Here is a 26,631-nt window from a genome sequence, read left to right on the forward strand (position 1 = left end):
AAGTGCTGCTGGATTCGAAGGGTTCCAAAGGGGAATTCCGTGTCCTGGGTGACAAATGTGGAAACGGGACCCGAAACTTCCGGAGCCTCCGGAGGGGGAGCTGCCCTCTGGAACAACCTGCCCTTCTCCATGGATCATCAAAGGAGCCCGGAGATTCCCGGATTCAGGATTCCTTCCTTATCCCCAATCCTCTCCAGAGCCTTCCCAGCTCCCTGAGGTGAGTCCAGCTTGGAAAACGCATCCCAAAAGGAAAGGGGAAACATCCTGGCAGGCGTGACTGTCGTATCCCGGAGAGCGAAAGTCCCCGATCCCGCTGCCGACCTCTGCCCCGTATCCGCAGGGCTGCCGGTTTTTCCGCACATTTCAGGATTTTTGGAATTGCCGGATCCAAGCACAGCAAATTCCCGGAGTGAGAAAAATCCCATTCTGGGTTGGATTGGGGCAGGTGGGCCCCGTCCGGAGGAAGGGATTGTGTTCCTTGCAGCAAATGCCCACGGGATGGGGTTTTTTTGGGAGAGCTGGTAGGGAATGGGGTGGGAATGCAGGGATGGAGAAAAAGGGGAAAGCTCCTGGAATGCAGCTCTTTCAATTTTTCCGTTAAAAAAAAAAAAGTGGGAAGAACCTGAGCTCATAACCACGGCTGGAGAACGGGGGGAGGTTTTTCCCTCCCTCTCTCCATGGTTGGGGATTTTTTTGTTCCACCTCTTTTTAAAATCCATGGGAAAAAACCCCAAATCCTGGTGGAACTTAAGAGGAAATCCCTTGGGCAAAATTCCTGAAAAAAATATTAAACAAGGAGGACAAAACAAAAAAGGAAGGTGGGTGGGAGTTGTGGATGGGTACGGCCGGATCGGCGGGAATGGGAGCGTGGATTTGGGATTCAGATGTTCTCCCGTGCCAGGAGCTGTGCAGGCACCGCTGTTTGTGGGATAACGGAATTCCCGGATGGATTGGGTGGGAAGGGACCTTAAGGATCATCCCAGGGGCAGGGACGCCTCCCACCGTCCCAGGCTGCTCCAACCTTTCCTTGGGCACTGCCAGGGATCCAGGGGCAGCCCCAGCTGCTCTGGCAATTCCAGCCCAGCCCCTCCCCACCCTCCCAGCCAGCAATTCCAAATTCCCAATCTCCCATCCATCCCTGCCCTCTGGCACTGGGAAGCCATTCCCTGGCTCCTGTCCCTCCAGGCCTTGTCCCCAGTCCCTCTCCAGCTCTCCTGGAGCCCCTTTAGGCCCTGCCAGGGGCTCTGAGCTCTCCCTGTGTCCTTCCCTTCTCCAGGGGAACATTCCCAGCTCTCCCAGCCCTGGGATAACTCCGTGGCTTCCTCTGGAGTTGCTCCAGCAGCTCCGTGTTTTTAGATGCTCCAACTCTGCCTCCCGTGCCAGGATGGAATTTGGCTGGAGAACCAAGCCATGGAAACTCCACGTGAAGCTCCGTCTGCTCCCCAAAATCCAAGCAGGAATTCTGATCCCATCAAAAAGGTGTTTTTCCAAGGCACATTCCCTTCTCCGGGTGAACATTCTCAGCTCTCCCAGCCTGGCTCCAGCCCTGGGAGAATCCCTGTGGGATTTGAAGCTGGAGTTCTGTGGGATGGATCTCAGCAGGAACATCCCACCTGTGATCCCAAGGCCAGGTCGGACGGGGCTCGGAGCACCCTGGGGCAGTGGGAGGTGTCCCTGCCCTTGGAATGGGATGATCCTTGAGGTCCCTTCCATCCCAACCATTCCATGAATTCCTTTAAGGAGCAGCGAGATGAAAATATTCCCGTGAAAATACCCTTTTTTTTTTTTTTCCCCTAGTTTTCCTAAACAGGAAGAGAATTCCCAGAATCCAAATCTCCTCAGCCCAGGTGAAATTCGGGATATTTGGCTTGTACCACTTTCATTGCCCCACAGGAAAAAACAATCCCACAAAATCTCCAGGAATCCCCGTTTTATAAACCGGGAAGGCTTTTTAGGAATTCCATGAGCTTTGTCCTCAGGGAAAAGATTTCCTCGGGAAGCGGAGCAGCTCCGAAATGGTTTCGTTTCTGTCGGTGCTGGTGGTGGATTCCGTGCGTTTGTTCCGTGCTGATGTGCGGGATCCGTTTCAGGCTTCGTCCCTGGCAACTCCGGATAAACGGCTCCGCTTCCAGCCGTGTCAGAATTCCAAACTCCCCCTTTTCCGGAGCCGCCCGGATGTGCCAATGTTGGTCTTACTGGGTTTTGTGATCCCAAAAGCCGGGAATCTCAAAGAAAGAGGGAGACTGGATGGTGGAGGAGCCAATTCCCCTCACGGCTCCGCCTTGGAATCTGGATGGAACATTCCTGGAGCGGTGGAAGTGCCGGGGTCACCTCCCTGGAAATTCCAGGCCATCCCTGAGACTCCTGAAGTCCAGTCCGTAGGAAGAGGGGTGGAAAACGCAAGCGCAGGGCCAGGACTTGGACTTTGGTGGTCCCGATGGGTCCCTTCCAATTCCAATTCCAGGATTTCATGATGAGATTCCCTGAGGGGTACCGGAAATGAGGGAGCAGGGATGACTTGAAACTCTTTTGGGGGTTTTTTGGGGCTTGGATCAGCTTTTCCAGCTGATTTTTGGGTGGCTTTGCCAGCTGGATCAGGGACCACGCTGGTCCTGATGTTCGGAATTCCTGTGGCATCTCCTGGCAAACCTGGGATGCTCCAGCACGGGATAAGAACACGGCAATTTAGGTTTTCAGGGCTGGTGCCTTTGGAAAACCTGGAAAACCTCAAACGTTTGGAATTTCTGGGTGGCTTTGCCAGCTGGATCAGGGACCACCCTGGTCCTGATGTTCAGAATTCCCGTGGCATCTCCTGGGACAAACCTGGGGCCCTTCACCACTGGATAAGAACATGGGAATTTAGGTTTTCAGGGCTGGTGCCTTCGGAAAACCTGGAAGACCTCAGGAAAACCATTCCTGGCATGAATAACAGCTCCACTGTCCCCTGAAGTACAGGTGGGAGGGCAGGAAACGGAGAGGATGAAAGGAGCAGGGAAGAGCGTTGGAGTTCCTCCCTTATCACTTTCCCTTATCTCCAGGCTTTGTTTGTTTTTCCCACGTGGCTCCTTCCCGTTGCCCTTTTTCCCGATGGAAAATGTGAGCGCTGGGATGAGCTCCCGGCAGAGGGGAAGCGGCCAGGGGAGCTTATCTGGGTTTTGTCAAAGCTTTATCAGCACTCCTCATTATCTGTGTGGGATGGCATCGATCGAGGGCTTCGTCCGGCCCTCAGGGATGCTTTTCCTTTGGATTTAGAGGATCAGGCGGATTCGGCAGCTCCCTGGCTCAGGGCTGTGAGCAGCCAGGGCGAGGTGAGGACAGGTTTGGATTTTTTGGCTCAAATTTGGAAGGGTGGAGGTGAGGAAAATCCAGGATCGCAGGGAGAATATCGGCTAACGACCTCTGGAGCTGTTGGGAAGGGGAAAATCCACCCTGGACACCTCCCACTGTCCCAGGCTGCTCCAGCCTGGCCTTGGGCACTGCCAGGGATCCAGGGGCAGCCACAGCTGCTCTGGCAATTCCAGCCCAGCCCCTCCCCACCCTCCCAGCCAGCAATTCCCAATTCCCAATCTCCCATCCATCCCTGCCCTCTGGCAGTGGGAAGCCATTCCCTGGGTCCTGTCCCTCCAGCCCTTGTCCAAAGTCTCTCTCCAGGTTTCCTGCAGCTCCTTCAGGTCCTGGAAGGCCACACTGAGGTCACCCCAGAGCTTCTCCTCTCCAGGCTGAACATTCCCAGCTCTCCCAGCCTTTCCTCTCAGCAGAGCTGCTCCATCCCTCGGATCCCCCTGGAGCCTCCTCTGGGCTCTCTCCAGCAGCTCCAGCTCCTTCCCGTGCTGGATCCAGGGCTGGGGCAGCTCTGCAGGTGGGGCCTCACCTGAGGGGAGCAGAGGGGCAGAATTCCCTCCTGGATCTCCCGGCCACATTTCCTTTGGATCCTCATTTTTCCAACAAAACTTGCCTGAGCCCCTCCTAGGATCACGTTTAATACCGAGTTTGACGTCCTTTCATTTCTCTCTGGTTTAGGACTTTCACGCTTTGTGCTTTCAGCTGTTTCTCCACGGAGAGCAGCGTGGGCACCTTGAATTTTTCCGCCGGGATCTGGGATCCGCATCTTTGTGGGATTCCAGGCAAAAATTCCATCCCTGTAGCACCGACATCCTCCAATTCCTGCCGGCTCATCCCATCCTGGAATCAGACAGAGAAAGTTTTATCCTGGTCACTCCTTGAGCACATTCCAGGTGTTGTCTGAACCCCCCCCCCCCCCCCCCCCACCATTTTGGGCTCCCAGGAAAGTGAATATTCCGACAGAAACCGGCAGGAAAACGGAGCCAATTCCCAGCTTCTCCGGTGCCAAGGAGTTTGGCACTAAGCAGCTTTTGGCTGCCCGGTGCCTGGCAGCGCTGGGTCTTATTTTCAACAAGCCCCGTTAAAGGATTACGAGAGCCTCGTTAAAATAATGCCCTTGGAGCTCGTTCCTGATTGGAAGGAAAACAGGGATAAACAGAAAGGGCTCTCTCATCCCCGGGGTTATGGCTCGGAGGGCTTGGAAAGGAGAAAAAAGGAGCAGAGCTGGCAGGAATTCGGGAATATATAAACACACACACGCTTGTCTGGGAGCAGAAAGTGAGTTTTGTTTCGTTTCTGCTTTATAGCCCTTGGGAAAAAAAAAAAAAACCCGCCTCATTAACGGCTCCCCCTGCTAATTAATCTAATTAATGCTGGTGTTTGGCTGGCGCATGAAAAGTTTTACCTCGGAGAAATGGTCCGTTAAAAGGGAAGAGGGAAAGGAAGCCTTTCCGAAGGGGAGTTGCTCTGTTTGCCTTTCGAATGGAGTCTAATAAATGGCAAGTAGAAATCCAGGGAGTTCCGCGTCGGCCGGAACGACGGCGGCAAAATGGGGAATTGTGGCCGGCGTTGGCCACGAAGCGTTCACGTTCTCCAGATAAAAGGTGGGAAGGCTGGATGGCTCCATGGAGAGCTCAGGGAGCCTTTTCCCCTCCAGGCTTCGACCTCATCCAGAGGGGGAAAAGGGCGACCAGGGAAGATGCCGACTGTGCTGATCCCAGGTTCTCCCTGAGCTCTCCTGTGCTCCCAGGAGGTCAAATCCACCCTGTCCGTCTGCAGGGGGAGGAATGGAGGAGCTGGAGCGAATGGGAACTGGGATCTCTGCGGCGTCACCCCAAACCAGCAGCTCGGAAGATCGGATGGCTGAGAAGGAAATGTCATTCCTAGTGGGATAGGAACTGTCACAGAATCCCAGAATTCCAAGTTTGTGTTGGAAGGACCCTTAGAGATCATCTTGCTCCAACCAGGGACACCTTCCCCTATCCCAGGATGCTCCAAGCCCCGTCCAGCCTGGCCTTGGACATTTTCTGGGATGAGGAATCCCAATTTCTCTGAGCACCCTGTGCCAGGGCCTCCCCACCCTCCCAGCCAGCAATTCCCAATCTCCCATCCAGCCCTGCCCTCTGGCACTGGGAAGCCATTCCCTGTGTTCCCTTGTCCCCAGTCCCTCTCCAGCCTTGGAGAGGAGTGGGGAGCACCCGGGATGAGTGACTGGAATTTCATGTCCTGGAATCCAGACCCTGGCACGGTTTTCTCTGCCCAAGTCCATGTCTGACCAGGGAATGGCCACACTGGGCCAGCCCAAAGCCCCTCCTTGCTTCCCTGCTGCCTCCTGGAAGTGGGAATGGAACAGGGCAGGTGTTCTTCTCCCAAATAATCCATGTCCGGAGGTGGGAGAGCTGTAGATCCATCTGCTTTTGGAATCCTGCTGGTGTCAGGCATCCATGGATTCTTTGGCAAGGAATTTGTGCTGGGTACTCCAATTGCTGATTTCACTTGAGCTTCTCCGGTTCTCCCACTGGAACCAGGAACGGCCAATCCCTTTTCCCTTTGTCTTTTCCCTGGATTTGGTAGCCCTCCATCATCTCCCATCGATCCATCCTCAATACTTCCGTTGCTAATGATTCCTCACATCCCTTCCTTTTGATCTTTGCCTTTATCCCAAAGGATTTTTCCATCTTTGTTGTGGTTTTCGGGCCTTGTTTGGCTTTCGGAGCTGCCGTGAGCAGAAATGTTTGGCAGCGATATCCTGACAGGAAGGGGGATGTTTTCCTCATCCCGGTGCCTGTTCCAATGCCGGCCTCACACGCTCACACCTGCACTGGCCCCTATTCCCAAAATTCCAGCCTGCTTTAATCAGATTAATGGAGCAGGCACAGAGCCCCACCCTTTAATTAAGCTTAATTAAATAAAAATGTTCCGTCCCAATCAAGTCCATTGTTTTCTTTGCTTGTACACACGCCTGGATCCCCTGGAGGCAGGAGCAACAAATTCCCGAAGATTTTCCAGGAATGGTTTGTGAAGGGGATTGTTGACCGAGAGGAAAGCGGTGCCATGGATTGTTCTCACAGTTTGCTGGGATTGAGCTGGAGTGGAGTGTCCGGGAACATTCCTTGGCACAAACGATTTGCTAAAATCCCTGCGGCTGTCCAGACTTTTGGCTGAGGATGGAAAAGATCCGGCTCCTCCTCGGATCCATCAGTTGGTGAGTATGAGCAGCACAAAGTCCTTTCCTTAAAATTCCCTATGGATACCTCAGGGAGCCCTTGGTGAAGGGGTTAAAGGCTGATTACATCCCATATCCCCAACATTTGGGATTTCATCTGATTAAAATGTCAGCGGCAGCCAGAGGAGACTTTAATCTGCTCAGGGAATCGTGGAATTGTTTGGGTGGGAAGAGACCTTAAAGCCCATCCCATTCCCACCCCATTCCATGGGCAGGGACACCTCCCACTGTCCCAGGCTGCTCCCAGCCCCAGTGTCCAGCCTGGCCTTGGGCACTGCCAGGGATCCAGGGGCAGCCACAGCTGCTCTGGCAATTCCAGCCCAGCCCCTCCCCACCCTCCCAGCCAGCAATTCCCAATTCCCAATCTCCCATCCAGCCCTGCCCTCTGGCACTGGGAAGCCATTCCCTGGCTCCTGTCCCTCCAGGCCTTGTCCCCAGTCCCTCTCCAGCTCTCCTGGAGCCCCTTTAGGCCCTGCCAGGGGCTCTGAGCTCTCCCTGGATCCTTCCCTTCTCCAGGGGAACATTCCCAGCTCTCCCAGTCTGGCTCCAGAACTGGGAGCAGCTCCGTGACCTCCTCTGGATTTGTCTCATCACCTGTAACTCCTCGGATGAGAACCCCGTGCCTGCAGGAGGTGCAGTGAGGTGTAGGAATTCTGTTCTTCTCTCGTTTTGCCCTCCTTGAGGTGGGAATTATGGGAATTATGCCAGGGTGGAATTCCCCCTGGATACACAAAAGGCTTCTGAACCAGCAGCGCCGTTTTTGTATTGTTCCAAATTGAAGAAAGTTAAAGGAAAAAAAAAACTCCTCTGGAACAAGCACGGCATTGGATAAGGGAAGGACAATATTCCAGGCTTTGGCTTCGTGTTGAGTTCCGGCTTTGTGCATCCAAAGGGATCCAAAGTCAATCCAGCCACACGCAGGGCTGGAAATGAACAACTTCCCGAAATATCTCAGGGTGGCTGCGCCCAGGGATTGTGAGTTAGAAACTGAATGGGAACATGATTGTCGTGGAATCCTGGAGTCATGGAATCATGGAACTGTGGAAACATGGAACTATGGAATATCCTGAGGTAGGGGGACACACAGGGATCATCCAGTCCAACATGGACACCCCAACAATCCCACCCTGAGCATTCCTGGGAGCGTCGTCCAAACATTCCTGGAGCTCTGGCAGCCTTGGCAATGTGCCCATTCCCTGGGGAATCTCTTCCAGTGCCTGACCACCCTCTCCCAGTCATCAGGGATTAAATCTGATCCAAACCTTTCCCCAGCACATTTTGCTGCAGCTTCCTTAGAATGAAAAAAAATTGGGAATGACATTCCTGAAGCCAGGCCTTAATCCATAAAAATTCCGGAAGTTTAACCTCATTGAAAGGAATAAAAAAACCCCAAACCAAACCAAAAATGAAACAAAAGCAGAAAGAAAATTCCCCTCAATTCTGGCAGAGGAAAAGGGGATTAAAAAGTGGGAAATGGGGATAAAAGTTTCCATTTCAATGGGCGTGTGGGTGGCGCGGGGTGGAAGGTCCTGAAGCCCTTTGCAGACAGCAGAATTCCTCCTCGATCCCTTTGATTTTCCCTTTATCTTTGTTCCATCCGAGCGTTTCCAAGCTCGTGGGAGAGCATCAGCATTCCCATCGAAATCCCTGGGACCGCACGTTCCGAGATAAGCAAGGCTTGGAGCACTTCAAACCCTCGGGATCCCAAACAGGGCAGGGACGACAAAGCAAACATGAAACAAACGGAATTTCCCCCTTTTTTTACAAAAAAGGTTGGAATATTGATGTTTCTCTTTGTTCCTTTTTTCTGGGAAAGTTCCAACTCTGAGAATCCAAGGAAAACCTCAGATTGTTTTGGGAGGCTGGTGCAATCGCCAAGGAAGTTTTGGGAATGCTGCCACCGAAATCCAAAATCTTGGATTTTTGTTGCTAAAAATGCTAAAAAAGAGACAACCTTAGGAGTACTGAAGAGAGGGACAAACCAATGGAATTGCAGGACTTGGAAAAGTGGAACCGGAATATTTTCCACAAACACAGCGTGGTCCTTCTTGAGGCAATGAAGGAATGGGAGAGGCGGGAAGGAGCAGGACCTCCAGTGTCCACCAGCGTGTCCAGGGACAGGAATGGAGCTGGGAAGGGGCTGGAGAATTCCTGAGGAAGTTGGGAATGTTCATCCTGGAGAAGAGGAGGCTCAGGAAGGACTTCCTGGCTCTCCACAAGTCCCTGACAGGAGGGGGCAGCCGGGGGGGTCGGGCTCTGCTCGCAGGGAACAGGGACAGGAGCAGAGGGAATGGCCTCAAGGGGACATTTAGGTTGGATTTTAGGGAATATTCTCATGGACTATTCCCTAGAAGGGAAATTTGGAAAAGGTTGTCCAGCCCCAGCACAGCTGCCCAATCCGGGAATCCCCATTCCCAGAAGGATTGGAAATCCATGTGGATGTGGCACTTGGGGATTTGTGGTGGCCTCAGCAGCGCTGGATGATCGGACCCAAAGGTCTTAAAGGCTTTTCCGACCTCAACAATTCCATGATTGTTCCCATGTTTAGGTCGAACACCTGAATTCCATCAGCCATTCTCAGGGTGTTCTTTTTAGGGAAAACTCATCGATCTTTTGGGATGGATGCAAAAGAATATGCAGGAAATGTCATTCCAGAAGAAAGGGTGGAATGCCCGAGCCCTCCTCATTAAGGCTGAAGTTTCACGAGGTTTGAACAGGGTTGGTTTGGGTGGAATTAGGAATGAAGGGGTGGATTCGGGAATGCCAAGGAAACGGGGAAAAAAAAACCTAAAGGAGAGAAGAAATTTTCAACTCGGGAAAGGAATTTTTTTGCTGCCACGTTGTAAGAAATGGAATTTCAGCGGAATTTCTCGACTCACAAATCTCATCCTTGCAGTACCTGATGCTCCTTTCTCCAAATCCCAAATCCTGGCTGCTTTCCCGGTGTGAAAAATCCCGATGTTGGCACTGGCGGTGTCCAAAAAGGGAAAGCGTGGCTTGTTCTCCAAGGAGGAAATAATGGTGCAAGTCCCGGGAATGTGCAAACATCCAAAACTTCATAAAAGAGGATTAAAACTCCGGGAGAAAAAGCCTCGAGCTTTTCAGAAAGCAAAACAATTCCAAAGGGAGCCAGCAAGGGAGAACCATGGGAAAAATGATTTATCCTGAAAATTGGGGGAGCTTGGAAATAATAAAAACTTAACAAAAGCATTCCTGTTCATGGGAATGTTCTGGGAATATTCAGAAAAGAAAGAACTCCTTGAAGAAAATGAAAGAAATTTAAAGTTTATCAAGGCTGACCCTCTTTGTCTGGGGTTTTTATGGGAAAAACTCATCCAGTTTGGTAGGGAACATGGATAAAGTGGAAAAGTTGCCTGGAAAAATGTGGAGGAACGAAGGTTACGTGGAATTTTTTCCTTGGGCTTGAGCACAGAAGGGAATTTTGGGAGCTTAAAGGCTGCTCAATATTTAATAAAGGATGGATAAAAATGGATCTTGGCCCCGATGGGGAAAAATCTGGGACATGGGAAAAACAAATGGAGGCACAAACCCATTTATGGCTCCTGGAAGTGGGCACTGGGGAATGTGGGTGATTCCAGAAGTGGGGAAAAGGCTGGGAATTAGATGGAGAGAGCTCGGAGAGGCGCTGAGCTCGGAACCAGCCTGCATTTGCAGATGGCTCAGGAGCTCCTGCTCCGTGCCCAGAAAAGCTGGAAGTTCCTTCCAGGGATGGGCTCCATTTGAAGGCAATGATTCGGAGGAAATCCCGGGAATGCTCCCGTTGCCAGAGGCAGGAGCTGTTACACCAGGAATGTTTAGGGATGGTTGTCCAGGAGAGTGGGAAATGCCAGAAGGTCTCAGATTTGGGGGTTTTTAACTGTCCCGATTCTCCGGGAGAATGGAAATCCCGGTGTCCAGCTCAGTGGGTGGCGCCGGAAAACTGAGCTGCTCCTAAGTGAGCCAAGCTTAGGTGAATAAATTAGTGCAATTAATTTGGGCTAAACGAGCTTTTAAATAATTGCAGAAGCATCTAAAGCAGGATTTTCAAGAATTAGAATAGATTTTACGGGGGAGGGTGGAAGTGTCCGTGAACAATTCCCGACTCTGGGTTGCTTCCTACTTTTCTTCCCTGAGCAGTTTAATTTCATATCAGGTAAATATTAATTAATATTAGGGAAAATGAGCCACGTTTTAATTAATTTTCATGATCCAACCCCTCTGGAGAAGATGAGCAGCCCCAGTTTAAGGTCAGGGAGGCCGGGGTCACCACAGGCCTGGAATGGGAATCATTGCACATGGGGGTCATTCCAGACATGGATTTCACACCTGGATCTCCAAGACCTGGAATGGGAATCATTGCACATGGAGGTCATTCCAGCCTTGGATTTTACACCGGGATCACCACAGGCCTGGAATGGGAATCACTGCACATGGCCACCATTCCAGACATGGATTTCACACCTGGATCTCCAAGACCTGGAATGGGAATTACTGCACATGGCCGCCATTCCAGCCTTGGAGTTCACACCTGGATCACCACAGGCCTGGAATGGGAATCATTGCACATGGAGGTTATTCCAGCCTTGGATCTCATACCTGGATCACTCCAGACCTGGAATGGGAATTACTGCACATGGACACCATCCCACCCAAGGATTTCCTACCTGGATCTCCAAGACCTGGAATGGGAATCATTGCACATGGAGGTCATTCCAGGCATGGATTTCACACCTGGATCACCACAGGCCTGGAATGGGAATCGTTGCACATGGAGGTCATTCCAGGCATGGATTTCACACCTGGATCACCACAGACCTGGAATGGGAATCATTGCACATGGAGGTTATTCCAGCCTTGGATCTCATACCTGGATCACTCCAGGCCTGGAATGGGAATCATTGCACATGGAGGTAATTCCAGGCATGGATCTCATACCTGGATCACTCCAGACCTGGAATGGGAATCATTGCACATGGACACCATCCCACCCAAGGATTTCCTACCTGGATCACCACAGACCTGGAATGGGAATCGTTGCACATGGGGGTCATTCCAGACATGAATTTCCCACCTGGATGACCCCAGGCCAGCCCGGTGCTGTGGTTCCTTAGGAACATCCCGTGTCCTCTGTGAAACACTTGGAATATTCAGAAAGGAAAGAGAACAGCTGTGGACAAGCTCAGGGATTGGAGATCCGCAACTCCAGGCTCTGCTGCTGGAGGTGCAAATCCCTGGAATCCTGTGCCATTCCTCAAGGTTCCCACCAAAGCTCTTCAGACCAGAAGCTGACTTTTCAGCCCTCATATTCCTGCGCATAATTCCCATTTCGTGAGGCTCACGTCTCCCAGATCCTGGTGGATGAATTGCCTTCTCTTCCCTCGATGTCATGGATCAAAGGGAGGCTGCTGGATCCCCCCGGCATTCCCGGGAATACGGAGATTTACGGCTCCCATTACCTTCCAGAGGAGTTAAAGGCCGTGCGCCTCAGCAGAACCTGCTCCCAGTTTATGGCTGTGCCTCTCCAGCCCCACTAATGATCCCAGAAAATCGCTCTGGGAATGTTCCCAGTCACCTGGAGTCTCCCTGGGAGTCATGCAGGGAGTCTTGGCAACAAAAATCCTTTCTTGCATCTGGCGTTAATTACCTTTGGTTTTAATTAACTTCTGGTGCTTTCATATCAATAATGTGGAAAAAGCCACTTTTCATGGAGCTTTGTTTTCCATGCAGGGAAAAATTGCATTCCATTTATCCCGCCCCATCACCTGCGACCTCTGAGGGGCTTTGTCCGATGCTCCTGGAATTCCCTGAGCTCCTGGAGGGATCATGGAGATGATCCTGGGTGGTTCCTTATCCTCTTATTCCCCTTGGATCAACCACAAACTCCCCCCTCTCCTTCTGACTTTTGATTCCGGTGGGTGATAATTCCTCATTTGGCCAGAAATTCCAGTTGGAGTTAAGGATCTCCATGGATTTGAGAGCTGGAGGGAACAGATGGAATTAGGAATCTCCAGGGAGATTTGTGGTCTTCCCATGCTTAAAGGGGGCTTAGAAAAAGAGGGAGAGGGACTTTTACATAGGCAGGTGCTGAAAGGAAAAGTGGGAACGGTTTTAAATGAAAAGAGGGAAGATTTCGGTTGGAAGTTGGGAGGAAATTCCTCCCTGTGAGGCCTTGGAGAAGCTGTGGATACCCCTGGATCCCTGGAAGTGTCCAGGGCCAAGTTGGATGGGGCTTGGATCCACCTGGGCTAGTGGGAGGTGTCCCTGTCCATCCAAGGGGTGGAACAGGATGAGCTTGAAGCTTCTTCCAACCCGAACCACTCTGGGATTTGATAATTCTGGGATAAGGAGTGAAATCCCGGAGTCAGGGAATATCCTGGACACACCACTCGCGTTTAACCCGTAAATAAAACGATGGGGAAATGAAACCCTGAGAGAAGGAAAAGCTTTTCCACACCCTATGGAAGCAGACCATGGAGAGAGCACCAACATGGGAATGTCCCAGGATTCAAGGAGTGGGATTTTCCACAGCCAGGAGAAACAGCCGCTCCATCACTGAGTAGGACTGGATTGAAAGGTTTTATTCCCTCAGATTTGAGGGAATCTTTATCCCTGACCGCCCTGGGAGAAGCCTTAGCAGGTGGTGGATTTTTCCAAAGTCTCTGGAAAAGCTGGCATTGCTCCCAGTTGGAGAGGGAGCACATTCCAAGACCAGTCACTTGTCCCCCTGCAGAGTTTGTGTCCGAAAGGGACAACGAAAGGTCAAATCCGGGTTTTTAAAGTCCAGGAAGTGTGAAAATCATCCAAGTCGTGACTGGGAATGTACGCAGCACTTGGAATTTTCTCCTCATAGTATTGGAGAGCAAAAATCAGGTGGTTCTGGAGGGTCAGGGGATGCTTTGATTCCCAAACATCCTTCAGACACTTGGGAATGTTGAGTTGATGGTTTAAAGGGTCTTTTCCAAATGGAATCATCCTAAAATTCCGTGGTTTTGGTGGTCAATCCTGCGAAGGCAAATCCACAAAGGGCCTAAGTCTCTCCTAAAATCCCGGCTCAGGGATCCTCCGTTGGACAACTTCCAAGGCCAGGAATTCACCAAAGGATTTGATTCTCCCTGAATATCGGCCCAATAATCCGGGAGCTGGATATAAACTCCAAATCCTGCTCCTGCCCAGCCTGATCCATGGGAATATCCCCAAAGTGGCCGGAAAGGACAATGACCGGTCACTGATGTGGCCAAGGACCCGATCCCACCCAAATCCCAGCATATCCCAGCTCTATCCCAGATCCGGCTGTCCTGGAACGTGGAACAGGAGAAAATCCCACGGGACATGTGGGATTATGCCCAATAAAACCAGGAAAAAGGTTGGAATATTAGGGAAGAAGCAGGAAGGAGAAGCTGGAGGATGATGCAGAACTGGGTAATTTGAGGGAACATCACTGAACTTAAAAACCAGGGAATGTGAGGGAGAATATAAAATTAACTGGTGGAAGCCAAGAGGAAAAAGCATCCCTAGGGAAACATTCCAGACAACTCCTTGGAAAGGTTTCACGGCCAATGCCAAAGGTTTTGCTGCCTGAAACTCCCGGGGGAAATTCCAGGGCACAAAAGGCGTTTCCAGATTCCCTGAGCAGCTGCGGGTTGGCTTCCCAGAAGGGGTCAGTCTTTCCCAAGGATTTGTGGGGGGTTATCCGACTCTTCCAAAGGGAAGCCTGGGTGGATAAAAGTCGGGAATAGCGAGGAGCAGCTGCAGCCTCAGGTGAAATCGAGCTCATTGGAGGTGGGGAACTCACCTGGATAATTTGACAAATAATTGACTTTATAATTCCGGAATGTGGGAATTAGCCTTGGAGTGAGAGGGGGATGAGATGGGAATGTCGTGCTCAGAAATCCCAGGATGTGGGAATTAGCACTGCCTTGGAGTGAGAAGGGAGAGAGGTGGGAATATCGTGCTCAGAAATCCCAGGATTTGGGAATTAGCACTGCGTTGGAGTGAGAGAGGGGAAAAGATGGGAATATTGTGCTCAGAAATCCCAGGATTTGGGAATTAGCACTGCCTTGGAGTGAGAAGGGAGAGAGGTGGGAATACTGTGCTCAGAAATCCCAGGATTTGGGAATTAGCACTGCCTTGGAGTGAGCTGGTGGAAAGAGGTGGGAATATTGTGCTCAGGTATCCCAAAATGTGGGAATTAGCACTGTGTTGGAGTGAGAGAGGGGAAAAGATGGGAATATTGTGCTCAAAAATCCCAGTATTTGGGAATTAGCGCTGCCTTGGAGTGAGAAGGGAAAGAAATGGGAGCACCATGCTCGCAAATCCCAGGATTTGGGAATTAGCACTGTGTTGGAGTGAGAGAGGGGAAAAGATGGGAATATTGTGCTCAGAAATCCCAGGATTTGGGAATTAGCACTGCCTCCCTTTCTCCTTCCCAGAGTTTGTGCCCTACCCCTCCCAGGAGAGCCGGTGCCTCTCTCCGCTTTGGATGCAGCTTGGAAAGAGGAATTTTGCCTCTTCCCCCTCATCCTGAATTTGCAGTTTTCCCTTCCCAGCACCCAGACCGAGTCACTCTTTCCTTTTTCTCCTCCTTCCCGAAGAAAAGAATTAATTAGGAATTTAAGCACCACCAGTCACTCCCCTTTTCCCCTCCCCCCATCCCATTCTCCCTCTCCCCCCTTCATCCCAACTCCTGGAATATAAATCATCTGCTGTGGTCTGCAGCTCAGCTGGAAAAACCAACAACCCGGGTCTATAATGTCACCAGCATCTCATTTAGGGGATTTATGGGGTCTGGCCTTAAGCGCTTGCTGCTTTACAGCCTGTGAGTTCACTCCTGCGGGAATTCCCTCCGGATTCCAGCTCCTTGTCCTTGACTCCGGCTGTCCGGCTGATCTCGGGAGCTTTTCGAAGGGTAGAAATTTCCGCATCTCTTGGAAAACGGGAGCTCGGCTTTGTTTCCCTGCCTGGTTGGTCCCAAAGAAGATCCCGGCACGTTCCCGCAGCCAGGAAAGTCTTGGAATTGGGATGTGCTGGATGCGGGAGGCAAGTGGGATAATTATCCAAGGCGGACCCGTCGAGGTTCTCACATCGAGCAGGAGGAACATGGCTGCCTCTTCCTTTGGGCTCCCTCCGAGTTTTCTGATTTTCCTTCAGTTTTCTTACTTTTCCTTGCGTCTTTTCCCGGTGCCTGGAATTGTCAGGGAGAAGGGCATCACCAAGTTGTCACTGCCTGCACAGTTTTCCCTGGACAAAAGAAGGATGAGGTGAAGTTCCTTCTCTAGGTGGTGGCAAAGGTCCCTCAGCTGAACCCTGCTGGCTTCAGCGGCCTGGTGACAACATTCCAGGAGCCACCTGTCCCTGGAAGAGCCGTCCCTGGGGAGCCGCAGCTCCAACGGTCCGTTAACAGCCTGGCACACGTCCCAGAGGAACGGGATCGAAGCTCCTTGGAGTCAATCCACACGTCCAGGCCAGAAGCTGTTCAAGGACCAGCCAAAATTTAGCTCCCACATTTTGTTATCAGACTGTGCCAGGTTTAGGTTGGATTTTAGGAGAAGGTTCTTCCCTCAGAAGGTGGTTGGGCACTGGGACAGCTCTCCAGGGAATGGGCACATTCCCAAGGCTTCCAGAGCTCCAGGAGCGTTTGGACGATGCTCCCAGGGATGCTCAGGGTGGGATTGTTGGGGTGTCCGTGTTGGACTGGATGATCCTTGTGGGTCCCTCCAACTGAGAATATTCCGTGGTTCTGTGACAGACCCCAAACACACGGGAATGAGACCACTGACAGGAATTTCGGGATTAGGCCCTTCCTGAAGACAACAGACACTTCCCTTTAGCCGCAGTTAGATCTGCACCCAGCTCCGACCTGGCCCTGCTCCTGGGATCACACCTTCCCAATCCCGTGCGGAGCAGGGATCCCAGAGTGACTTTTCCTGGAGCCAGGTGTCCGAATTCCTCTGACATTTGGAGCATGGACACCTGGGTGGCTTTGGAGGAGCTCACTCCTACTGGCAGTGCTGGGGGTTAAATTTCCTGGTTGGAAACTGGTCCTGCCTGGGGGAATGTTCTGGAAAGGCGTCTCCGTCATCTCGAGGTGTGGGAGTGACACCAACGTTGGGTTGGGAAAAACAAGAGCCAAGTTTTCCATGTTCTCAGCCACCTTCTCCATGTTCTCAGCCATCTTCATCACAGGTTGAACTCGATGATCCTGGAGGTCTTTTCCAGCTGAAATGATCCCATGATCCTGTGACTCTGTGATCTCCTCGAAGTTCTGACACCTTCTCCTTGTACTTATCTGTCCCTTCAGATTTTGGACTCCATGATCCTGGAGATCTTTTCAACCTGAAATGATTCTGTGATCCTGTGATCTCCTCCACGTTCTCATCCACCTTCTCCGTGTCCTCATCCACCTTTTCCACGTTCTCATCCACCTTCTCCATGTCCTCATCCACCTTCTCCACGTTCTCATCCACCTTCTCCATGTCCTCATCCACCTTCTCCACGTTCTCATCCACCTTCTCCATGTTCTCCTCCACCTTCTCCATGTTCTCATCCACCTTCTCTGTGTTCTCATCCACCTTTTCCGTGTTCTCAGCCATCTTCATCACAGGTTGGACTCCATGTTCCTGGAGATCTTTTCCAGCTGAAATGATTCTGTGATCCTGTGATGTTCTCCTCCACCTTTTCCACGTTCTCCTCCACCTTTTCCATGTTCTCCTCCACCTTTTCCATGTTCTCATCCACCTTTTCCGTATTCTCATCCACCTTCTCCGTGTTCTCATCCACCTTCTCTGTATTCTCATCCACCTTTTCCATGTCCTCATCCACCTTCTCCGTGTTCTCATCCACCTTTTCCATGTCCTCAGCCATCATCTTCATAACAGGTTGGACTCCATGATCCTGGAGATCTTTTCCAATTGACATGATTCTGTGATCCTGTGATTCTGTGATGTCCTCCATGTTCTCATCCACCTTCTCCATGTTCTCATCCACCTTCTCCATGTTCTCAGCCATCTTCATCACAGGTTGAACTTGATGATCCTGAAGGTCTTTTCCAGCTGAAATGATCCCATGATCCTGTGACTCTGTGATCTCCTCCATGTTCTCATCCACCTTTTCCATGTCCTCAGCCACCTTCAGTCACAAGTTGGATTCCATGATCCTGGAGGTTCTTTTCCAACCAAAATGATCCTGTGATCCTGCGATCTTCTCATCCATCTTCTCACACCCGTGGCCGCACAAGGACGTGTGGATTTGTAGGTATTTATACCCCGGGGATAAACCCCAGGATAATTCCAGTTCCAGGCTCTGGAAGGAAGAGGTGTCGCTCTCTTTCCTACACCTTCACTTGGATATTTCCAATCTGGATCTGTTTTCCAGGACAAACGTTCCTCAGGACAGAAGGATGTGCTGCCGTGTGGGTCATTTCCCTCGCCTTAGGATTTTAATCAGGTTTCTCCTCTGGACTCCACCCTGGGAGATATCTCACGGAATCCAGTGGAAAATTGGGAAAAAGGTCTTTTTTTCAAGGATAACCTGACTTGCACCCGAATTATTCATGGCACGTTCCTTCCTCAAGCTGCAGGGATGGCTTTGGACACTGAGAAGATGTGGGTTTGATAAAAAGCTTTCTCCATGAAAAAATATGGATGCAGATCCTCACGGAGCATTGATGGAGTCCGGTTGTTCTCCTCACCCTCAGGAATCTGGAAAACTTCCCAGCGGGAGAAAGGGAGCAACTCTCAAAGGATGGACAGGCTGGGGAAGGGTTTGTGGGTGGGAATCCATCCAAAATCACACCACAGACGTCTGGGAGAGCCAGAGGGAAAAGCTGGCTCCATGGATCCCGCCAGTTTCCGTATGTGTAGGAAGCACAGAGGCCATCCAGAGTCGCTCCTGAATCCCACAAAATGCCCATAAAACAGCTCCTGCTGCGGTGCCAGCGCCATTCCCAACCGTTTTACGGCTGCTGTTTGCTTTTCCAGTTGGGCTCATTCCTGAGGGGAAGATGATCTCATGGGGAGGGCATGGATCGAAGGCTGAGGAGGGAAAAGGCTTTGGAAAATATCCTTTGTTTCGGGACAGCTTTTTGGGATCAACGTGAAAGATTTCGTTTTCTACCCCGAAAAGACTGAATTTTTCTTATTTTTATTTAATTTTGGCAAGTACGAATGAAAAAAAAAGGTATTTATGGGAAGAAATACTTCGGCTGTGTTCTCCCATCAACTTCTCTCCAATGAAAAACCTTCCATGTTGGAATTTTCTGCTCAAATATTCCGAGGAAACCCGTTTTCCCTTTTCCCGCTTTCCCTCTAAAACGTGAGGAGCTCAGGAAAAACACTTTTTATTCCTCACCAGATCCATTCTCACCACAGACAAAGGAATAGAGGAGACGGCCCTGGAATTTTTGGGATGAGGAAGGGGCCTCCCCTCAATCCCACAGTTTTTCTGCCGATCAGTTCTGAATAAACAGAAATATTCCCATTTTTTTCTCCGTGGTGACAGCAAATGGTTCCGTTTGGGATGGGGAACAGTGATGTCATTTAGCAGCTGCCTCCACAGAAGCCAAGCTATTAAATACCCTGTCTGTCATTCCTTAGGAACTCTGGAAAACCTTTTGGAGCAGGAAGGAGCAAAATCATCGGGACAGCCGTGTCTGGATTCTATTTTGCCATGAAATCTCTTGTCTTGGGGTCTCAGACTCTTTAATGAAGCCAAATCCTGCCAAAACGGGTGAGAAAATGATGATTTTTGATGGAAAATGGAGTGGGTTTCATCCTGCCGAGGATCCATCCCAGATATCCATGGAAAATCGGAGCCAAGGGACACAGGCACTTCAGGAGCTGATCTGCCTCATCTGTTTGTAGGAGCATCACAATTCCAGGGTTTTCTTTTTGACTTCCTGGAGTTTGGAGGGAGCCAAAAGGACCGGCTTAAAATGTCCAGCGAATCCAAAGTGAGGGAAATCGGGGATAAGCCGGATTCATTCCCTCCCCTCAGCGAATCCGCTTTTCTCCTGAGGAATTTTTAGTTTTCCTTTGTCTCGCTCCTGTTTTCCGGAGGATCTGCAGGGGGGTTATCACTGAATCATGGAATCATGAAACGGGTTGGGTTGGAAGGGATTTAGGGATCATTTATTTCCCACCCCCTGCCATGGCAGGGACACCTCCCACTATCCCAAGGTTATCCAGGCTCCGTCCAGCCTGGCCTTGGGCACTGCCAGGGATCCAGGGGCAGCCACAGCTGCTCTGGCAATTCCAGCCCAGCCCCTGCCCACCCTCCCAGCCAGCAATTCCCAATTCCCAATCTCCCATCCAGCCCTGCCCTCTGGCACTGGGAAGCCATTCCCTGGGTCCTGTCCTTCCAGGCCTTGTCCCCAGTCCCTCTGCAGCTCTCCTGGAGCTCCTTTGGGCTCTGGAAGGGATTCCTGACTTCTGCCCACAATTCCCTTGGGTCTCAAGAGAATTCCGTTTCCCCCACATCTTCGTGGCTCTGTGATGAGGAGGTGGCAGCAAGGAAATCCCTCAGGAATGAAATCTTCCCAAGACATCCCTCAGAGCCATCCCATTCCCTCAGCAGCCCTTGCATCCCGCATGGATTTTCCCATCAGCACCCTGGGAGAGAAATCCAAGCAATCCGAGTCCTGGAATTCCCAGGCAGATGTCAATCTGCTGTCAACATGTCAACAGGCTGGACTCCTGCCTGTTCCCAGGTGGGCTGCCAGGATCAACAAGCCCCAGATCCCAAGGAAAGATGGAGATGGGGCCTGGGAGAGCCTCTGGAAAGCCGGGCCCCGGAAGAGGATCCTCGCTCGTGGTGACGACTCACAGCAAGCGGCTGCTCCGTCCCCACGCTGGGAGCGGGAGATTTCCCAACGGGATGTCTGGTCCGATGAGCTATTTTGGGATCCATGGGCAGGAGGGAAAAGCCGGGCTCTTTGCCGTATTTGGAAACCCAAATCCCTGGGAGCAGACACGGAGCTGCTGGTGGTGGAACGTGTCCTGCTGGGATGCTGGGACAGAGGGACGCGTGTCCTGCTGTGCTCCGTGACCTCGGCCAGCTGTCCCTGCTGGGATTTCCTTCACCCCATTTGTCCTTTGGGACACTAAAGCACCTGATGAGGGAAGGCTCAGGTATCTATAGAATCTCTGGGATGAAGGGATTGGGAGCATCCCAGGAAGGTGCTGCCCAAAATCCCCCTATGTGCTGAGCTCATCCCAAATGGTGTGGGAAGCAGGGAATGGGGGAATTCTGCCCCTCTGTCCCACTCAGGTGATTCCCCACCTGCAGAGCTGCTCCAGCCCTGGATCCCAACATCAGGAGGATGTGGAGCTGCTGGAGAGAGTCCAGAGGAATCCATGGAGATGCTCCAAGGGCTGGGGTCCCTCTGCTCTGGAAGAGCTGGGAATGTTCCCCTGGAGAAGGGAAGGACACAGGGAGAGCTCCGAGCCCCTTGCAGGGCCCAAAGGGGCTCCAGGAGAGCTGGAGAGGGACTGGGGCCAAGGCATGGAGGGACAGGAGCCAGGGAATGGCTTCCCAGTGCCAGAGGGCAGGGCTGGATGGGAGATTGGGAATTGGGAATTGCTGGCTGGGAGGGTGGGGAGGGGCTGGGCTGGAATTGCCAGAGCAGCTGGGGCTGCCCCTGGATCCCTGGCAGTGCCCAAGGCCAGGCTGGACATTGGGGCTGGGAGCAGCCTGGGACAGTGGGAGGTGTCCCTGCCCATGGCAGGGGTGGAATGGGATGGGCTTTAAGGTCCCTTCCCACCCAAACCATTCTGGAATTCTGGGATTCTACGATAAATTGTTGATACTTCCCTGTGCTTAACGGAGAATGACACCTCCAGGAGATGAGTATTCCCAAATCCACCTCAGAAGATCATGGAATCCTGGGGTGAAACAGCTGTCGCCATCTGACCTTACAGCATTCCAGGTTTCGTTCCTGGGATATGATTTTCTTAAGGAAAATCGCTTTGCTCCATGGATCTCTGGGATGGAGAAGTTACAGCTGTGTCCATCCACCAGGATCATCCTGGAAGCTCACTGGGAATACTCACCTCGGCTCCAGGACAGGAGACCCCTTTCTAGTGAAGGATTTCTGGATTTCTGCTCAGAATTTTGGGCTTCTGGTTCTCATCCACTGCACATCCCAAATCTGATCCCGGACCGTTGACTTCCTTTTAAAAAAGTTCCCAAAATTTGGAGCTGAATTGCACAGCTGTAAATGACCCACTGAGAAGTCCGCTCCCGAAAAACAGAGCAATTCCATCTCCCGACACCACCACCTCCACTCTTGGAATGAGTCCTGTGGAATATAAACAGTGGGAAGCCAAGGAATTGCCGGGATGGAAACCAGTGGGATTCTTGTGTAACACTGAGGTGTGAGGAGGGCGAATCAGGAGCTGATCCAGCTCCACTTCCTTAACCCCATTCCCTTCGAATGTTTCCCCTGCACACAATCCAGCGAGGGAAGAATTCCACGCTTTGGGATTTTCCATGAAAAAAGGGAAATCAAACAAATTGAGAACCTGGAGGGTGATTAATTAATACTGGTTTTAGTGGAATGTGTCTCTGCCTATAGAACTGGATGATCCTAAAGGTCCTTTCCAACTCAAACCATCCTGGAATTCTGTTCCCACTAATTTATTTCTAAGCTAAATTAAAAATTAATTTTAAATTAATTTAAAATTAATTTTAAATTAATTGAAAATTATTTAAAAATTAATTTAAAGTTAATTAAAATGAATTAAAATTTAGGCTTTTCTCTGTGCTTTTGTGCACAGGAAAGGCATCAGCTCATTTCCAGCTGGGCTCCAGAGTTTCCCTTTCAATGGCATGGAAAACCACCTGGAATATCAGCTATAACTCCTGGATCTTTGTCTTCCTAAATCCCGGGGGCGATTCAGCTACAGAAGTTCACCGAGTTATTGAAAAGGATCATTCCAAGATTCATATTCCCAATTTCCTCCATTAAAATGTCTGGTTTTGGAAGAACCTTTGTTTTTAACCCCCTTTCCTATTTTTTAAGGAATTTGCAGATCCTGATTTCTCCCACCAGTGAGGATTTTTGCTGAAAAAAATGAAGTAAATTGCAGCGCTTTGGGGTTATATTTTGGTTTTTGGGGGGTGTTTTTTTGGTTCTTTCTTGTGGTTTTTTGTGGATCTGGTTTGGGATACAACTGGAAAAGAGGAGCAGGGAGTGGAGAAGGGGAACAAAAAGCGAAAAACGGGAAGGAATATTCCCGATCGATTTTGCCTTGGTAAAATATGGATTAATGATTTAAAATGATTGATCATGAGGAACAGGGATTTATCCCGGTGTCTCCCAAGTTTCCTTTACGGCTGATGAACGCCAGGGCTGCAGGAATATGGATGTGCTGGTTGGAATTTTTCCTGGGAAATCTCGAATCCAACCTTCCACTCGGAGCAGGGAGAGGTAAAGGAATGTTGGAATTTTCACTGGATCAGTCAAGGTCCAGAACAAAAGCCAGGTTGGAGGGGCTTGGAGCCCCTTGGGATAGTGGAAGGTGTCCCTTCCCCATGGAATTAGATGATCTTGAAGGTCCCTTCCACCCCAAACCATTCCATGATCCTATAAAAATATTCCCATGATGCATTTCTCGTATTATTAGTTAAAAATATATATTTTTAATTATTACTTTCCCCTCACAGGAAGCAGGTGCATTCCCAAGTCAAAACCTCAGAATCCCAAGCCCCTGTTTCCCGTCGGGAGCCGGTTTTGATGGAGCATTTCCCAAAAACTCTGGGGCAGAACGGAATTTGTTAATCAAGAGATAAATAACGAAGACAAGAGCAAAACTGGCTGGCAGCAGCCGAAGAGAGGCAACATCCTCTCATCCCGGATTCCCTGCTCCCGGATTTCCGCGCTGGCCTTTCCCAGGTTTTCTCTCGTTCCCTTTCATGCGGCTGGGAAGGGCGGAGCGGGATTAGGGATCGCTCTGTCTCTCTTTGATGCCTTGCTGAAGGCTGATGACATTCCCTGCTGACAGCAGAGGGATGATTAGCAGGGATATAAAGGAGGGAAGTGTCCGGCAAGGAATTTTTCCGTGCCTCGGTCACCGATGGCCTCAAAGCCTCCATTGTTGCTCGTCGCCAGGTGAACAATTTGTCGCTCCGAAGGAGGGAGATACGGATCTCTCCCACCCCTCTGGAGAGCCATCCCAGCCTCCGGGACTCCTCCAATCTGCTGGAATGGCTTCAGAGGGCGTCGGGTGTCAAAAGGGATGTGGAGCCTCCTGGAATTTCCTCAGCTCCGGCTCCACATCAGGTTCAGTTGTGCAGGTGTTGGATAAAGACACCGGGCTCTAACTTGCAGGGATGTAATTCCCAAAAATCCCTCCAGGCAGAAGTTTCTTTGGGGAATTCCTCATTCTGAGGATTTTTTCTTTCTACTTTTTAAGCCAGGTGAGAGTTTTAGGGATGTAATTCCCAGTGTAATTATCCAGGTTGGTCCTGACTTGGCTGGAATGAATCCAAGGCCAGGCTGGAGAACCAGAATAATCCTTGTGCTGCTCCAGAAAAACTCCCACCTTGGACAGGTTCCACCTTCCACCAGGATGAAAATCTCCTTGGGGGTCTTACATGCTTGGAATGACTTGACAGAAGACTCCCCCGGATTTATGGAGCTGTTCCAGGGGAGGTTTAGGTTGGATTTAGGGAAAGGTTCTTCCCCCAGAGGGTGCTGGGCACTGCCCAGGCTGCCCAGGGAATGGGCACAGCTCATCCAGAGTTCCAGGAGCGTTGGGACAGCGCTGCCAGGGATGCCCAGGCTGGGATTCTTGGGGTGTCCGTGCAGGGCCAGGGGCTGGGCTGGATAATCCTGATGGATCACTCAGGATATTCCCTAATTCCATGGTTATTTCTAATGCAGAACCTGAGATTCCAGTCAAATTCCCAACTCTCTTGGTTCCAGCTGCATTCCTGTCCTGGGGATAGGAATGAGCTGATCTTTAAGATCCCTTCCAACCCAAACCACTCCAGGATTCCATCTTTCTCCCCCCAGATCCTACAGGAGCTGGGAGATGTGTGTTTGGAGAGCTTCTCCTGGGCTCAGTTTGTTTTCACCCATTGAGACTCGATCCTTAATATTTTTAGAAGAAATTAAATGCAATTTTTGGCCACTGGGAACGGCACCTTTATGGGATTTGGGGGGGAGTTGCCATCCTTCTTCCAAGGCAAGCAACTTCAAAAAAAAAAAAAAAGAGGGAGAAAAAAAGAGGAAGAAAAGGGAAAAGGACCCAATAAAGTGGAGTTTAAACCCAGAACAAACAGACTGACTGTCAGATTTGTCCCACTTCAGAAACTGGAGGAGGATGTGGCTTGTTTTATCCCATGGTAGGTTTATCCCTGCTTAGAAAAGCGGGATATTGGTTCCCTCGGGACACCACTGAGTTGTGAGCTCCCTGAGCTGTGCGAGTTGTTTTTTTCTCCTCGGTGAGAATTTATGGCCGGTGATTCACGGAGCGGAGCCGTGTTTATTTTCCTTTTCCAACGATATTCCGCACTGCCCGCGTTCCAGGAAACATGACATAGCTGTTATTGCTCGGAACGAGCTGCTGCCAGTGGTTTACATCCACAACTGCCTTCGGAAGGAAGGAAGGAATTCCTGGCGCTGCTCCTCACGCCGGAGAGTTTTGTCCTCTGCGATATTCCTTGTTTGGTTTTTTCCAGATTTGCAAATCCAGCCGGGAGATAATGAGGAATTTCCGCTTGGGAAGGGGGATTTGGGGTGTGTGTCTCGTCTCCTCACTGATTTATCTCGGGAATAGCTTAGCACATTCCCAGTGTTTGCATTCTGCAAGATCCAGGAGGATTTGCATCCATTTCTGGCCACGTGCTCCATCCTCAGGTAGGAAAAATGGGATCGCCTCGGCCACAGGCACATGGTAAATCCTGCCTGTGCAAGGGGGTCCAGCTCCAAGGTCATGGAATCATGGAATGGTTTGGGATGGAAGGGACTTCAATCATCTCATTCCATGGGCAGGGACACCTCCCACTGTCCCAGGCTGCTCCAAGCCCCAATGTCCAACCTGGCCTCGGACACTTCCAGGGATCCAGGGGCAGCCACAGCTGCTCTGGCAATTCCAGCCCAGCCCCTCCCCACCCTCCCAGCCAGGAATTCCTTCCCAAAATCCCATCGAAACCTCCTCTCTGTCAGTTTGAATCCATTCTCCCTTGTCCTGTCCCTCCATATCCTTGGAAAAATTCCCTCTCCATCTTTCTTGTATCTCCCTCAGGTCCTGGAAAATCACAGCGAGGTCACCCCAAAGCTTCTCTTCTCCACACTGGAAGAGATCCACATGAGATCCAAGTTTTCCAACATTGCTGCCCAGAATCCAGTGGTTTCAGGGAAAACTCTGCCTGGAGAGGGGAATGACAACCCTCGCACTTGGAATGGCCGATTTTCCAGTGGATAACGACTGGAATTCTCTTTGTGGGTTGGTAGAGCAGCACTGGAAACAGGCTGGATGGGCTTGGAGCAACCTGATCTCCATGGAGATGTCCCTGCCCGTGGCCAACTGGACGATCCTTAAGGTCCCTTCCAACCCAAACAATCCCAGGATTCCATGGAGATTAACAGCCAGGTTGTGACGTCACGGTTCCACCAAAACTCGGAATGGAGATGAAAACCATGGAAATGGTTGGAATATTGAACATGAACCACAACCAAAGCCGGGCAGTGGGAAGCAGGATCCTTCCACATTCCAACAGGGATGGATGATGTTTTCCCGAGGTTTTTCCCCCTCAGTTCTCATCCAAATCCTGACCCCCTCACTGAGCACCCTCTGATTTTCCTGGTTTTGGCTGGCGTCGAGCGGCTCCCATCGGGTCTGTCTGGATCTCAAGGAAATCGTAAGTGGTTAATGAGGAAAATCCGGATTGTGTCAGCTGTGGGACATTCTGGCAGCCTTTGAATCCTAAAAATCGGATTCCAACTCCTTTATTCCTTCATTTCAGGGAACAAAGCCTCGTAACCAAGTTTTCTTGGAAACACCACCAAAATTCATGCTTTTAATTAAAAAAAAAAAAAAAAGAAAAAAAAGAAAAAAGCAAAT

At 50.8% G+C, this 26,631-nt stretch overlaps 1 long non-coding RNA gene across 1 annotated transcript; it reads left to right on the forward strand.

Annotated features, from left to right (window-relative positions):
- Positions 1 to 3,853: 3,853 nt before the first annotated feature.
- LOC116454382 lies at positions 3,854 to 26,631 on the forward strand. The gene is made up of 3 exons (XR_004244088.1): positions 3,854 to 6,547; positions 19,159 to 19,291; positions 25,813 to 26,631. It is a non-coding gene; the product is annotated as an uncharacterized LOC116454382 (long non-coding RNA).

This window comes from Corvus moneduloides, chromosome 1 (genome assembly GCF_009650955.1).
Source record: "Corvus moneduloides isolate bCorMon1 chromosome 1, bCorMon1.pri, whole genome shotgun sequence".
NCBI classification, from domain to species: Eukaryota; Metazoa; Chordata; class Aves; order Passeriformes; family Corvidae; genus Corvus; species Corvus moneduloides.